This window comes from Camelus dromedarius, chromosome 7 (genome assembly GCF_036321535.1).
Source record: "Camelus dromedarius isolate mCamDro1 chromosome 7, mCamDro1.pat, whole genome shotgun sequence".
In the NCBI taxonomy this organism is placed as follows: Eukaryota; Metazoa; Chordata; class Mammalia; order Artiodactyla; family Camelidae; genus Camelus; species Camelus dromedarius.
The window spans coordinates 60,297,182-60,310,187 of record NC_087442.1 but is presented as its reverse complement, the minus strand read 5'-3'; the positions used below and the strand labels follow the sequence as shown (position 1 = coordinate 60,310,187).

At 39.5% G+C, this 13,006-nt stretch overlaps 1 long non-coding RNA gene across 1 annotated transcript in view; it reads left to right on the top strand.

The window, feature by feature from the left end:
* The first annotated feature begins 105 nt into the window (after positions 1–105).
* LOC135321698 (uncharacterized) overlaps positions 106–13,006 on the top strand; it is a 68,206-nt gene continuing 55,305 nt past the window's right edge. Inside the window, exon 1 of the long non-coding RNA XR_010381692.1 lies at positions 106–159. This is a non-coding gene — a long non-coding RNA (uncharacterized LOC135321698). The remainder of the gene's footprint in view (positions 160–13,006) is intronic.

Here is a 13,006-nt window from a genome sequence, read left to right as displayed (position 1 = left end):
TGACAGAGCTCGCCCCGCCCCCGCCTGCCCCGGGCCGAGCTAGCTGCCCCGCGCGCTGCCCGGCGCCCAGCTGAGGTGGCGCTCGCGCCGTCCCGCGCCGTCCCGCCCCGCCCCGCCGCCGCCCCCGGCTCGAAGCCACCTGGACGCGGAAGATTCAAGGTACCTATACGCGCGACGTTCAGGGAAACCACTACTTGCGGGGTTCCTTTTTATCTTCAAGGCTCAAAGTATAGAGGGAGGACTCGGAGGCGTCGGTTAACGTCTGGTGTTCTCTCGGTCGCTGTGGCAAGATTCCCACCCGTGGGTGGGACGTAGGAGGGAGTTTGCTGACGGAAGCTGCGGAATTCTACCTCAGCGCCTCAGGTGGAATGAAGGGGAAACTGGAGGGGCGGGGGAGCGCGGGGAGCCCGAGTGCAGAGCCCAGAACTTTGCGTTTGCGGAAGGGGAGGCGTCCTGTGAGGCGGAGAATTGATCCCTAGACACCGGGAGGGGTGAAGAGCATTAACTCACCCTCTCTCCAAGAATGCGAGCGCGGGACCTTATCTCCTGGCTTCCTGTCCTGCCTCTGGATGCCTGCTATGGTGGGTGCCCAGTTCGAATTGCTGACTGCGCGGATTTCTGAGTATCAGTCTCTGACCCCAAGGCTTGGGATAGAGAAAAATCGGGAGAAGTGAAGGAAAAGAAATATACAGAATATGTAACAAGAAAATGAGCAGAATGAGGGGAAGGGAAAAATAGTTTCTTTGGAAGATTAGACTTTCAAAAGACTCCTTGATCCTTCTCTCTTCTGGGTCTTCAGATTCCGCCAGGCAAAGAATACACCTTCCCCTCCCCTGATGACAACCAGGTTGGAGGGAGGAAGGCTGAAAGTGGGGAAGAACTTGAGGAGCTTGGGCTGAGCAAGCACGGTATGGTTTTCTTTACCAACAGAAAGAAATAGTACTAGTTCTCTTGAGTTCAGCTGAGTAAATATGTGTTAAGAGAACACAGACCTGGAGAGATTCAGAAAAGAAACGGAGGTTCTTGACCTATGGGATACGTAATTACGGTATGAATAGCAAAACCTACCATTTATGCAGTGTCTACCATGTGCCTTGGGTTGTACTTAGAACTTTGCCTATGTTAACTCTTTTAATTCTCAGTAATTCTCTGAGGTGGGTAACATTATCCCAATTTTATAGGTGAGAAAACCAAGGCACAGAGTAGCTGTGTAAATTGCCCTAGGTCACACAGTCAGTGAGTGGCAGAGTCAAGTAGTCTGGCTCCAGAGCCTGTATTCTTCCTTAACTGTGCTGCCTCTGTTAAAGCTGTAGAAGAAGGGCTACTAACGAACATTGTTACATCTGTAGTTGTATTGATAAGATACTTATTTTTAAGATGATTAATTTTAAAAGAGTTCAAGTGGAGAAGGAATTGAATGCTGTTTTTATGAGTATGGAGGAAGAGAGACATGAAGAAGAGAAGGTACTCCAAAGCTGAGGAGCCAAGAGGTGTGATGCAGACACGCATGCAGGGTTTGGGGCTCAAGCTGCCTGCTTTGGATCCAGCTTGGATAAGATGCTCCATTTTCCTACCCTGCAGGATTCCTCTCCTGTAAAAAAAAATCAGCCTCACAGGTGGCTTGAAGTCAAATGTTATTACGAGTGTAAAGTGCTCACCACTGTGCTTGGTACATTGTAAGAAGCCAATAAACATTAGCCATCATTTAAATCTTAACCTTCATGTGAGAATGTAGGCTAATTGTGGGGAGAGACTCCCACCCCACTGATCACTGGGTCTTCCAGTGCCAGCCACAGAACTTTGCACCTACTAGTTGCTCTCTAATAATTGATTAGATGGATGGATGCAAGAAGTGGACTTAGGAGAAGGAAAAATTGGAAGAATAAAAGAAATGGAGTGGATGATGAAATAATAATAATTGTCCTGTGTGCTAAACATTTTGCATGCTTTATCATGTTACTTCTTATTAATCTCACTTTACAGATAAGGAAAGTGAGGCTTAGAGGAGTTAAGTAATAACTTGTGTAAAGCTACATAACTAAGAAGCATCAGAGATTCCATTTAAATTCAGGTTGTCACCCTGAAATAGGTGTTCCTATATTGCTGTTTGCTGCTTCCCAGCATAGCATGAAGAAGTGGGTAAGAAAAGAGGTGTATTCTTGGGTAATTGATCGCAGATGCTGCATCATCTATAATTGGTTTTAAATTTCTTCATATTAGGCAGAGGAGTGTGTGTGTATGTACATTAACTTTAAGCCTTAGAGGTGGTTAGTTACCACTTGAATACCATAGACTAATTTATTCAAATCCTCCCCTGGTTAATCAGCATTAAAGAATTCCAGACTATGGAGACCACTGTATCAAGTGTCACCATCTAAATCTGCACCCGGAGAGTTCATTTATTAGCTCAAGAGATATTAGAGATAATTATTCATGGTAATGCCAGTTTTGTCCAAAGTATGTGGATTTAGAAGGACATATTGTATATGCAGCTCCAACTCTGTCTAGGGTATTAACTAGAACAAGGAAACCAGTATTCTCAAACCAGTGGAGTGAGTTCTTGGCTATCTTAGTTCATTCAGTCTGCTGTAACAAAAAAAAAAAAAAAAAAAACCATAAACAGAGTGGCTTATAAGCAACAAACACTTATTTCTCACGTTCTGGAGGCTAGGCAGTCCAAGATCAAGTCGCTAGCAGATTCGGTGTCAGGTGAGAACTGTTTCCTAGACTGCTGGGTTTCTGCTGTGTCCTAATAGAGTGGAAGCGCCAAGGTAGTTCTGTAGGGTCTCTTCTAAGAGCACTAGTTCCACTCAAGAGGGCTCTACCCTCATAACCTAATCACCTCCCATAGACCTCACCTCCTCACACCACAGCCTTGGGGGCTTAGGATTTCAACATATGGATTTGGGGTGGAGGGGATGTTCGGACCATAGCTCTGACTCTAGAACACTGTCGTGTTCTGTGTCTACTCTACTGGCCAAGGAAGATTCTGCTCTCTGATCTGAAGTGAGCTGAATCTTCCCTTCAGAGCTTTGTCTCAGACTGAAACTTTTTGTCACATGCTTGTTGAAATACAGAGGACATAGCTGGGATTTCACTGAGTTTACAGAACAATGGATCACAGGATGATTTTCATGTCCCCCTTGGTAACAAACATCTGTGTGTAACAGATTTGGGTTTGAGCTTTGTGTTCATTGAAACATACCACCTGGCAGTGAGACTGTGGGGAAAGGGACTGATCACCCCTTGTCCACATCTAATCTTTGAAGGCTACTAGTGGTCACTCAGACCCTGTCAAGAGGCCAAACTGGCTTGGACAAGAGACCACTGAGTACTTCAGTGTCATAAAAAGGAATTATTGTCATTGAAAGAGCAGGACAAATGAATTCCAAAGTCCTGAGGTCAAGTTCCAGTTCTGTGTGTAACCGACTCTTTAATCTTTAGAAATCACCTATTCCCTCTAGGCGTTTCTTTTCTCATATGTACAGTAGGATTTCTCGAAGAGTTAACAGGACCAAATGGAAGAGCATATGACTAAACAATAACTTCACTATATAGATCTAGTTAATCCAACACTTGGGGTAATCAATGCACCTTTCAGGGCGTTGCAGAATGTACGTATGTTATAATCCTATGGTAGAAAAAGTATGGCAATTAATATGTTTTGCATGTGTATGATACACATAGAAACAATCTAGACACAAACTGAAGAGTAGATACATGAGTGGGACATTGGGATCATGGAGACTGGGAAGGTCAGTGACTTTGGAAGGAGGCTTTGCTTTTATTGTGTGACCTTTTATGCTGTCTGAACATTTTAAACCATGTATCTTTGTTACATTTATGTCATAATTTTTAGTTTAAAAAGATCATTCATATCAGTGAATCTTGCCCAGGAGTGATACAGGGAGAGAGCACCAAATCAAAAAAGAATTTGTGATTATATCTCAATAAAGCTGTTTTTAAAGAAAAAAAATAGAGATTTTATTTATTATTTGTTGAAGCATAGTTGATTTACAGTGTTGTGTTAGTTTCTGGCATACAGCATATTGATTCAGTTATACATATATATCATTTTTCATATTCTTTATCATTATGGATTATTATAAGATATTGACTATAGTTCCCTGTGCTAAACAGTACAACTGTGTTGTTTGTCTATTTTATTTATAATAGTTAGTACCTGAAAATTCCAAACTCCTAATTTATCTCTCCCCTCCTTTCCCTCTGGTAACCATAAATTTGTTTTCTATGTCTGAGACTGTTTCTGTTTTGTAAATAGTTTCACTTGTGCCATTTTTTGATTCCAGCTAAAGTGACATCATATGATATTTGTCTTTCTCTATCTGACTTCACTTAGTATGAAAATCTCTAGGTCCATCCATGTTGCTACAAATGGAATGATTTCATTCTTTTTTATGGCTGAGTAGTTTTCCACTGTATAAATATACCACATCTTCTTTATCCATTCATTTGTTGATGGACATTTAGGTTGCTTCTATGTCTTGGCTATTGTAAATAGTGCTGCTCTGAACATTGAGGTGCATGTATCTTTTTGAATTAGAGTTTCCTCCAGATATATGCCCAGGAGTGGGATTTCTGGATCATGTGATAAGTCTATTTTTAGTTTTTAAATGAATATCTATGCTGTTTTCCATAATGGCTACACCAAACTACATTTCCACTAACAGTTTAGGAGGGATTCCTATTCTCCGCACCCTCTCCAGCATTTATTGTTTGTTGACTTTTTAATGATGGCCAGTACTAACTGGTGTGAGATGATACCTCATTGTAGTTTTGATTTGCATTTCTCTGATGATTAGTAATATTGAGCATCTTTTCATGTGCCTCTTGGCTATCTATACATCTTCATTGGAGAAATGTCTGTTTAGGTCTTCTGTTCTTTTTTTGATTGGGTTGTTTGTTTTTTGGTTATTGAGTTATATGAGCTGTTTGTATATTCTGTAAATTAAGTCTTTGTCAGTTGCACCATTTGCAAATACTTCCCCCCATTCCATAGGTTGTTTTGTTTATCGTTTCCTTTGCTGTGCAAAAGCTTGTAAGTTTAATTAGGTCCCATTTGTTTCTTTTTGCTTTTATTTCTATTGCCTTGGTAGACTGGCCTAGGAGAACATTGCTATGATTTATGTCAGAAAATGTTTTGCCTATGTTCTCTTCTAGGAGATTTATAGTGTCCTGTCTTATGTTTAAGTCTTTAAGCCATTTTGAGTTTACTTTTGTGTATGGTGTGAGAGAGTGTTCTAACTTTTACATGTGGCTGTCCAGTTTTCCCAACACCACTTGCTAAAGAGACTGTCTTTTCTTCATTGTATGTTCTTGCCTCCTTTGTTGAAGATTAATTGACCTTAGATGTGTGGGTTTATTTCTGGGCCCTCTATTCTGTTCCATTGATCCATATATCTTTTTTTTAAATTGAAGTATAGTCAGTTACAATGTGTCAATTTCTTATGCACAGTGCAATGTCCCAGTCATGCAAATATATACATATATTTCTTTCCATATTTGTTTTCATTAAAGGTTATTGCAAGATATTGAATATAGTTCCCTGTGCTATACAGAAGAAATTTGTTTTTTATTTATTTTATATATAGTGGTTAACTTTTGCAAATCTCATACTCCCAAATTTATCCCTTCCCAGTAACCATAAGATTGTTTACTATGTCTGTTTTTGTGCCAATACCATGTTGTTTTGATTACTGTCACTTTATAGTGTTGTCTGAAGTTAGGGAGGGTTATGCCTCCAGCTTCATTCCTTTTCTTCAGTGTTGCTTTGACAATTCTGGATCTTTTGAAATTTTATATAAATTTTAGGATGATTTGTTCTATTTCTGTGAAAAATGTCCTGGGTAATTTGATAGGGATTGCAAGAATATGGATTTTAGAATATTGGGACATACTAGTCAGCTATAAAAAAGAATTAGAAAAGTTCTCTTTGCAATGACAGGAAAACATGTCCAAAAATTTAATTGAAAAAATGGAATATGTAGAACGGTATATAGTCTGCTACCTCTTGTGGAGTAAAGAGGAAAAATAAGAGTATGTATTTATATCTGCTTGTATTTATATGAAAATATTGAAAGGATACACAAGAAACTAATACATTGGTTTCCTGTAAATGGGGCAGATGGGATGGGAAGAAGAGTTTTCAATATACCTTTTTATATCATTTTGATCTTTGAAAAGTGAAAAGAAATGCCTGGGAGAACAATGACCCGTATTTGAAAAGAACATGAGTAAATGCATGCCTGTATACACACACACACACACACACACACACACACACACACACACACACACACACCACCCACAAGGTGTGGATATTCTGCCAGTGCTATTGTTTCACATTTTTTTAACTCAGTCAACACTGTGCACATTTGTTTCAAAGAATAGCAGACCACACGATCTGGTGATGTGTGGTGATGATTTGCCAGCTATGTTCATGTCCATTGAAGTTAAATTGTTCTCTGGAGTGGTGTCTGGGTGAGGCTGTGGGAGCTTGAGAGGTGGGGAAGGGATATTCTGGTCATTCCCGTTTAACATTATTTGGTAAACACTTACAGCTACTTTCTCAGCACTGAAGACATGGTGCAAACAAGATTCCCTCACCTTCAAGGAGATTACATTCTGGAGGGGAAATATATTTCAAGGAAGGAAGGAAGAAAGGGAGTGAGGAAATAAAAGAAGGAAAGAAGCAGGAGGGAAGGGGAAGCAAAAAAAAAGAAAGATGAAGTAAAAAAGAAAGTTGTTTCATATTCTTTTATGAAATAATTGGTCATGTGTGGCCATAAGAGGAGAGAGGCTCAGGAAAAAACAGTTTATTATACTTACAAGTCCTAGAGATAGGAGGCGTGGAACGCCATGCAGGGCCACATGGGACAGACACCAGGGTGGGCAGGAGGCAGAAGACAGGAGGGAGAGTTTAGGCTGCTGCCTTTATTGGAGTTTCTGCAGTAAAGGCAATGTAGGCAGGCTGAACTGTTTAGAATAGGCTAATTGGAATAATTTTGGCAGGTTTTGGGCTCTCAGGGTGGTCACTAGTTGCCTGCCACCTGGCCCCAGGATGATTACAGCAGAGGAATACTGTCTCCTGCGCTGTATGGGCCAGAGAGTGTGGATGGCTCTGGTCTGGTCTGTTTGTGAATCAAAGACCTGCTCCTGGTGGAACCCTTTGCTGTCTCGAAAAATTGGAAAGGCCTCTTTCAAGAGGTGACATTAAAGCTAAGACCTAAAGTAAAAGAAGAAACCAAGTTTGTAAAGAATGGGAGGAGGAGATTTCAGGTGCGGGAAAGAGCTTAGTGTTTGCTGGGACTGCAACATCAGGTGGCTCAAGACATTGCAGGGAGGAGAGTGGTGCCAGATGAAGCTGGAGAGGGAAGCCATGCCCACATGCCACAGCACCTTGCAGGCCCTGGCAAAGAGGCTGGTAACACAGAAAGGTTTTCGTGGGAGATGCTGTGATTTGAGTACCTTGCTGCTGAGTAGGAAATGGATCGGAAAGGAGAAATACTGACAGAGAGGAGCCCACTTGGAAAACTGTCTTGGGTAAGAGAGATTAGAGGCCTCAACCACAGAGATGGCAGTAGAGATAGGATGAGCACAGATCTGAGATATCACTTGGAGACAGAAACAGGTAGAGTTTCTGATGGTTATCGACAAAGATGAAGTCCATGATGACTGCAAGGTTCAAGATGGTAGTGTTAAATTTTGGAGTAATCAGCATACAGGCAGTATGTAAACCCACTGGAATGAATAAGAGGAACAAACACCCAATTCTAGCCCTAAAAAAACATTACATTTCTATTTGGATGAGGGAACCAGCAAAGGAGACAAAAGGGATAATGAGTGAAGTAAGAGAATAGTGTTGTGAAAGCCAAGAAGAGTGTTTCAAGAAGGAAAAAAAAAAAACTGTACAGAATGCCAAATGCTGCTGAGAAGTCAAGTGAAATGAGATCAGAGATAAAGGTCACTGGATTTGGCAACACAAAGATCTTTGATGCCCTTGGCAAGAATAGTCTGTGTGGTGAGAACAGAAGCCAGACTGTAGTTGGTTGAGAAGTGAATGGGAGTAAAGGGAGACAATATGTATCTCAGAGAATTTACTTATGATGGGTCTATTAGTTGTGTATCATGATGCACTAAATTATCCTCAAATGTAGTAGCTTAAAATGTATTATCTCAGCATTGTTGTAGGTCAGAAATTGGAAGCAGCTTAGTGAGGTGGTTCTGGCTCATGGTCATTCATGAGGCTCCAGTCATCTGAAGGCCTTTGCACTGTGATTCACTTGCATGGCTGTTGGCAGGAGGCCTCCATTTGTGGCCATGTGGACCTCTCCATGGGGCTGTCTGAGAGATGTCCTCACGTTAAGGCAGCTGGCTTTTCTCCCCCAGAGTGAGAGATCTTAGTGAGGGAGTAAGGAGGAAGCCCTGATGCCCTTTATGAGTGAGTCTGAAAAGTCACATGTCGTCACTCTGCCTTATTCTGTTGGTTAGACATCAGTCACTAAATCCAACCCACTCTTAAGGAGCGGTGCATTAGGCTCACTTTTGGGGAGGAATGTCAGATTCGTGGACGTATTTTAAGCTGACACATTCAGAGAAGTGATGTGGTGGTTAGAAATGTGGGGCCAAGGGAGTATTATTTCTAAAATAGGAGATGCAGTTAGTATGTCTTTCTACTGATGAAAATGAATGAGTGCAGGAAGAGTTTATGAAGCAGAAGAGAGAAGGGATCATAGAAAGTGAATCCTAAGGACCGTGGGAGGGGTTGGACTTTCATAGCAAAGACGCCTTCTCCACTTTAACAGCAGAGTCTCCACTTTAACTAGAGTGAGAGGTACAGATTTGAGGAGTGGGGGAGATGTGAGGGACCGCATGTCTGGCTGCTTTCCTTTTCTCAAAATGAGTTAATTATAAGGCAAGGCTTTCAGGCCAAAGTGTGAGTAGATGAGAGAGTGTGGACAGTTTGAGAGAAAGGAGGAGGTATAAAATTATTAACTCAAGGAGTAGAAAATCTAATCTGCTAAAGAAACTGAGGATTGCTCTGCATTTTGAGAACCAGATCTGAGCTTTCATGTTCATTTAAGAGAAACCATTCAGTTGTTTGGTGATATTTTCTCAAAAAACGGATAGCTGCTCAGGTGCACATGTGAAGTAAAGAAATGATTTGACTTTTGCCACAGAAGACAGTAGGAGAGAAGTACAGAGGGGCTGAGAGTGTATTCAAAGAAGTGATCAAAAGATGGAAGCTAGACTGGAGGAGGAGAGATGTTACGCAGAGATGGGGCTGTGGGAAGGGGAGAAATTTCTGGGGCAGAGGTTGGTAGTGGATTTGAGGCTGGAATAATTTCAAATATTTTAAAACAATAGCACTACCTGAGCAAGGGACTTGGAAATGCAGGATGTGGTTGCTGGAGAGTCTGAGACTTGAAATAAAGGTTTTAGGGATGAGAAAGTTTCTGATACAGAATATGGCTGTGGGAATGGATGGCTAAGGTAGGGAAAGAAAAGGGTATTGAAAATGAAGAATCTAGGCACACAGAAGCTATATGTTAGTGGATTTATCCATGAAGAGTTTTAAATCACTGGGAAAGAAAATGGGATAGAGATTTTCAATTTTATTAGATCATTTTTACTAATTTCCTACAAAATATCCTGATTTTGGAGGTAGAAATTAAGGTAGAAATCTGTTAAAAGGAGTAAGGAATATCTCTCAATGATCTGATAGAAAATAATTTCCAGGAAAAAAAAAAAGAGAGAAAATGTAGAAGAGGGAGAAGGTGAGATAAAGAACAAATAATTTTTTAAAATATAGAACGCTGCCCACCAATATTATTACTAGAAATAATAGACGAAAAATCCACCACTTTGCAACTCCAATAATCATAATTTAGGCAAGAATCAATAATGGATCCTAAAACCAAATAAAGGAAAGGTTGTAGGGAACAGAATGTTCACTTAGATTTATAAATAGAAAGGAAAAGTTAACTTAACCCTGTTGATCTGGTGGTCATCGCCTTAATCAATTACTCAGCTTTACATCACAAATAGTGGAACAACCTGTCATTATATTCTGATGCAATGCAATGTGGAAGTACTTGTCATTTATTAGTATTCTTGTCAAAATTGTTTAACCTGAATCTAATCAAGCCTCAAGTAACTTCTAATTTAACAAGACATATAAGTGCTACTGAATTATGTTCTCCAGGAAGAAAATCAAATAAATTCAGAATGTAAGTCATTCCAGAAGGCATCTTGTTTGTATGAAAAAAAAGTGCCATGAAAAACAGAAGATGATAGAGCTATTTGTTCAGATTTAAAACGATTGAAGAGACATAGGCAAATGTGAATTGTGATCCTTGACTAGATCCTGGATTGTAGGGTCATTGGGGGTAAACGATGAGGGAGTTAGCAGCTATTAAAGGCATTTGGAGACCACTGAGAAACTTTGAATTTGGATCAGGTATCAGATAGCACAATAGAAGCATTGCTAATACTCATAGGTTTTATAACATTGTGGTTATGTAGGAGAATGTCCTCATATATAGAAGATGCAAGCTGAAGTATGCAGAGGTGAAGTTTTATGATATCTCCAACTTGCTTTCAAATGGTTCAGAAAAAATAAAAACATCTATACTTGGAAAGGTAAAGCAAAAGTGGCAAAATGATCTTTGGGATTAGTGCATGTAGGTGAAGGGAATATGGGTAGTCACTGAACTACCCTTTCCATTTTTCTTTAGGTTTAAACATTTAAAAAGTTGTGGAGGTGGAGAAATAAGGTTTCTCCAAATTATTCTCTAATCACATTTCTTTGTGTAGTTCCTTCTAATCACTCCATTTATCCATCTCGTGCACTCTCAGTAATTCAACCATCATCTATTTTGTCATTTGTTGAATCTTTTGCTAGAATATAGGCATTATATCTGGTTCACTATTGTAGCCTAATGCCTTACTCAGGCCTGATTACAGAAAAGCCATTCAATATATCAAAAAAAAAAAAATTCAAAACTGAACTGAAAGTTATTCTCTTTGCAATTATAAAAATTAGACTAGGCTCTATTTTCTTCTCTGCCTTCTGCTTTATGGAATAAAAATCTTGAAAACTAGGAGGAGAAAGCTTTGAAAGAGCTACTGGGATTCCCCCAGTCCTCCTTCTCTCACACCCAGAAATCCTTTTGTGGAAAACTGAGTGAGTAATGAAAACTACAGGTAGCAAAACAAAAGTGGACCTGGGTGGTGTGACTGTGGGTGCTGTTAATTCTTACTTATTTTGCCGAGTGAACCTTCACCAGCCTAGGTGAGCTGTGTCTCCACGAGAGGATTCAAAGTGAGCAATCAGGTCTAGATAAGGATCAACCTTACATTAGTTGTCACTGATACTTATTCCATACACAAAATGAGAAAAAAAATACTATAGTATAGCTTATATTTAATTTTTCTTGCTCCCTGTATTAGGTATCCATGTTTATATTTAGCTGTTGTAAAAGGGTTGAGGTTTTGTTAAAAAAAAAAAAAGAAAAAGAAAAAAAGGATATTTATTGTCACTGGACAGGATCTCAGATGAAAAAGAATTAAAACATAACACACTGAGACACACACCCCTATGAGACCTAAACCCACCTAGTGGTGGCATATCCCAATTGCAGTTCTTTTGAATGACTTGACCTCTTAATAACCAAATTGTTAAACTCAATACATCATCCCAGTAAGATCACCATAAATAAATGCACAATATACTTATGAATCCCTCATGGCCCACGGAGGCCGAAAACCAGAATTTATTTTTAAAAATTCTTTTTTTATTCTAAGATAAATAATACATATGCTTATTAACTTGTATTCACTTTTGTCCAAATAAAATTTCTAATAAGTACAATAGAAAACAAATCTGTTTTATGACTACTGTATTCTGGTACTTTTTTTTTAAATGAATGTAGCTTTTTAGATAGTCATTGCTATAGTCTAAAATCTAAAACAGATGCTTCTTGGTTTTGGATCCCTAGTGAACAATATTTAATCTTGCTTTATTCATCTGTGACTTAATGCTTTTTCCCCACAGATAATGAAAACAGCAAAAAATAGTATTATTTTAGCATGAAATATATCCAGCATACATTAGTAACAGACTATTTTAAAATGTAAATAAAAACACAGGCCAAGATTAATCTTGGACAGTGGCCAAGATTAAGAATACTTCTTTACATTTAAAAGTCTTGAAATGATTCATCTCAAAGCAGAACTCAAACTGATACCTATAAACACAAAAAAAACTGTATATTAGGAAAAAGAGTAAATAATGACACCCTCATTAGTTCCACGGCAGAAGCTTCATCCAGTGGGTAATGGTAGAGCCTCTGACATCAGAAATAGATTGAGAGCCGCCCTTACTAGGTGTATGACCTTGAACATCTGTGAAATGTTAACAGTGACATAATATCAATACCTACTCCCTCAGGGCTGTAATTAGGATTAAATGAGATAGTGAATGTGCCATTTTTAGTACATTGTCTTTCACATTATAACTGACAAATATTCTGATGATAGTGAGGCCAAAGATGGGAAAAAGTATGAGAAGTGAAGTGTTTTGATAAGTTACAATGGAAAGAAACCCGTGACAGTCTCCCTCCAGGGCTTAAGGAGAATTTACAGGAGGAATAGCAAGTGGAAAGAGTGCTCCCCTATGAGGCAGACACCATTGGTACTGATCCTAGCATTGCTAGCTCTGATTAACCGTGTGGCCCTGCACAGCTGACTTCATCTCACTTGATGAATTCACAATTGTATTCAATGAGGAGGTGGCATGACTGACCTTCCAGCTCCAACCTGTTATCTCCTCTTTGTATGCAAGGTGGGCGCCCATAAAGGAAGAGAGTGGGTGGAATACTCCATATTAACTGAGAATTCCGGTTGCCATATTTAGTTGATTCTTTGTTTTATTTTATTCAAATAAAGAGCTTATTTTTTCCAGCTTTCAATGAGAAAAGTTAAC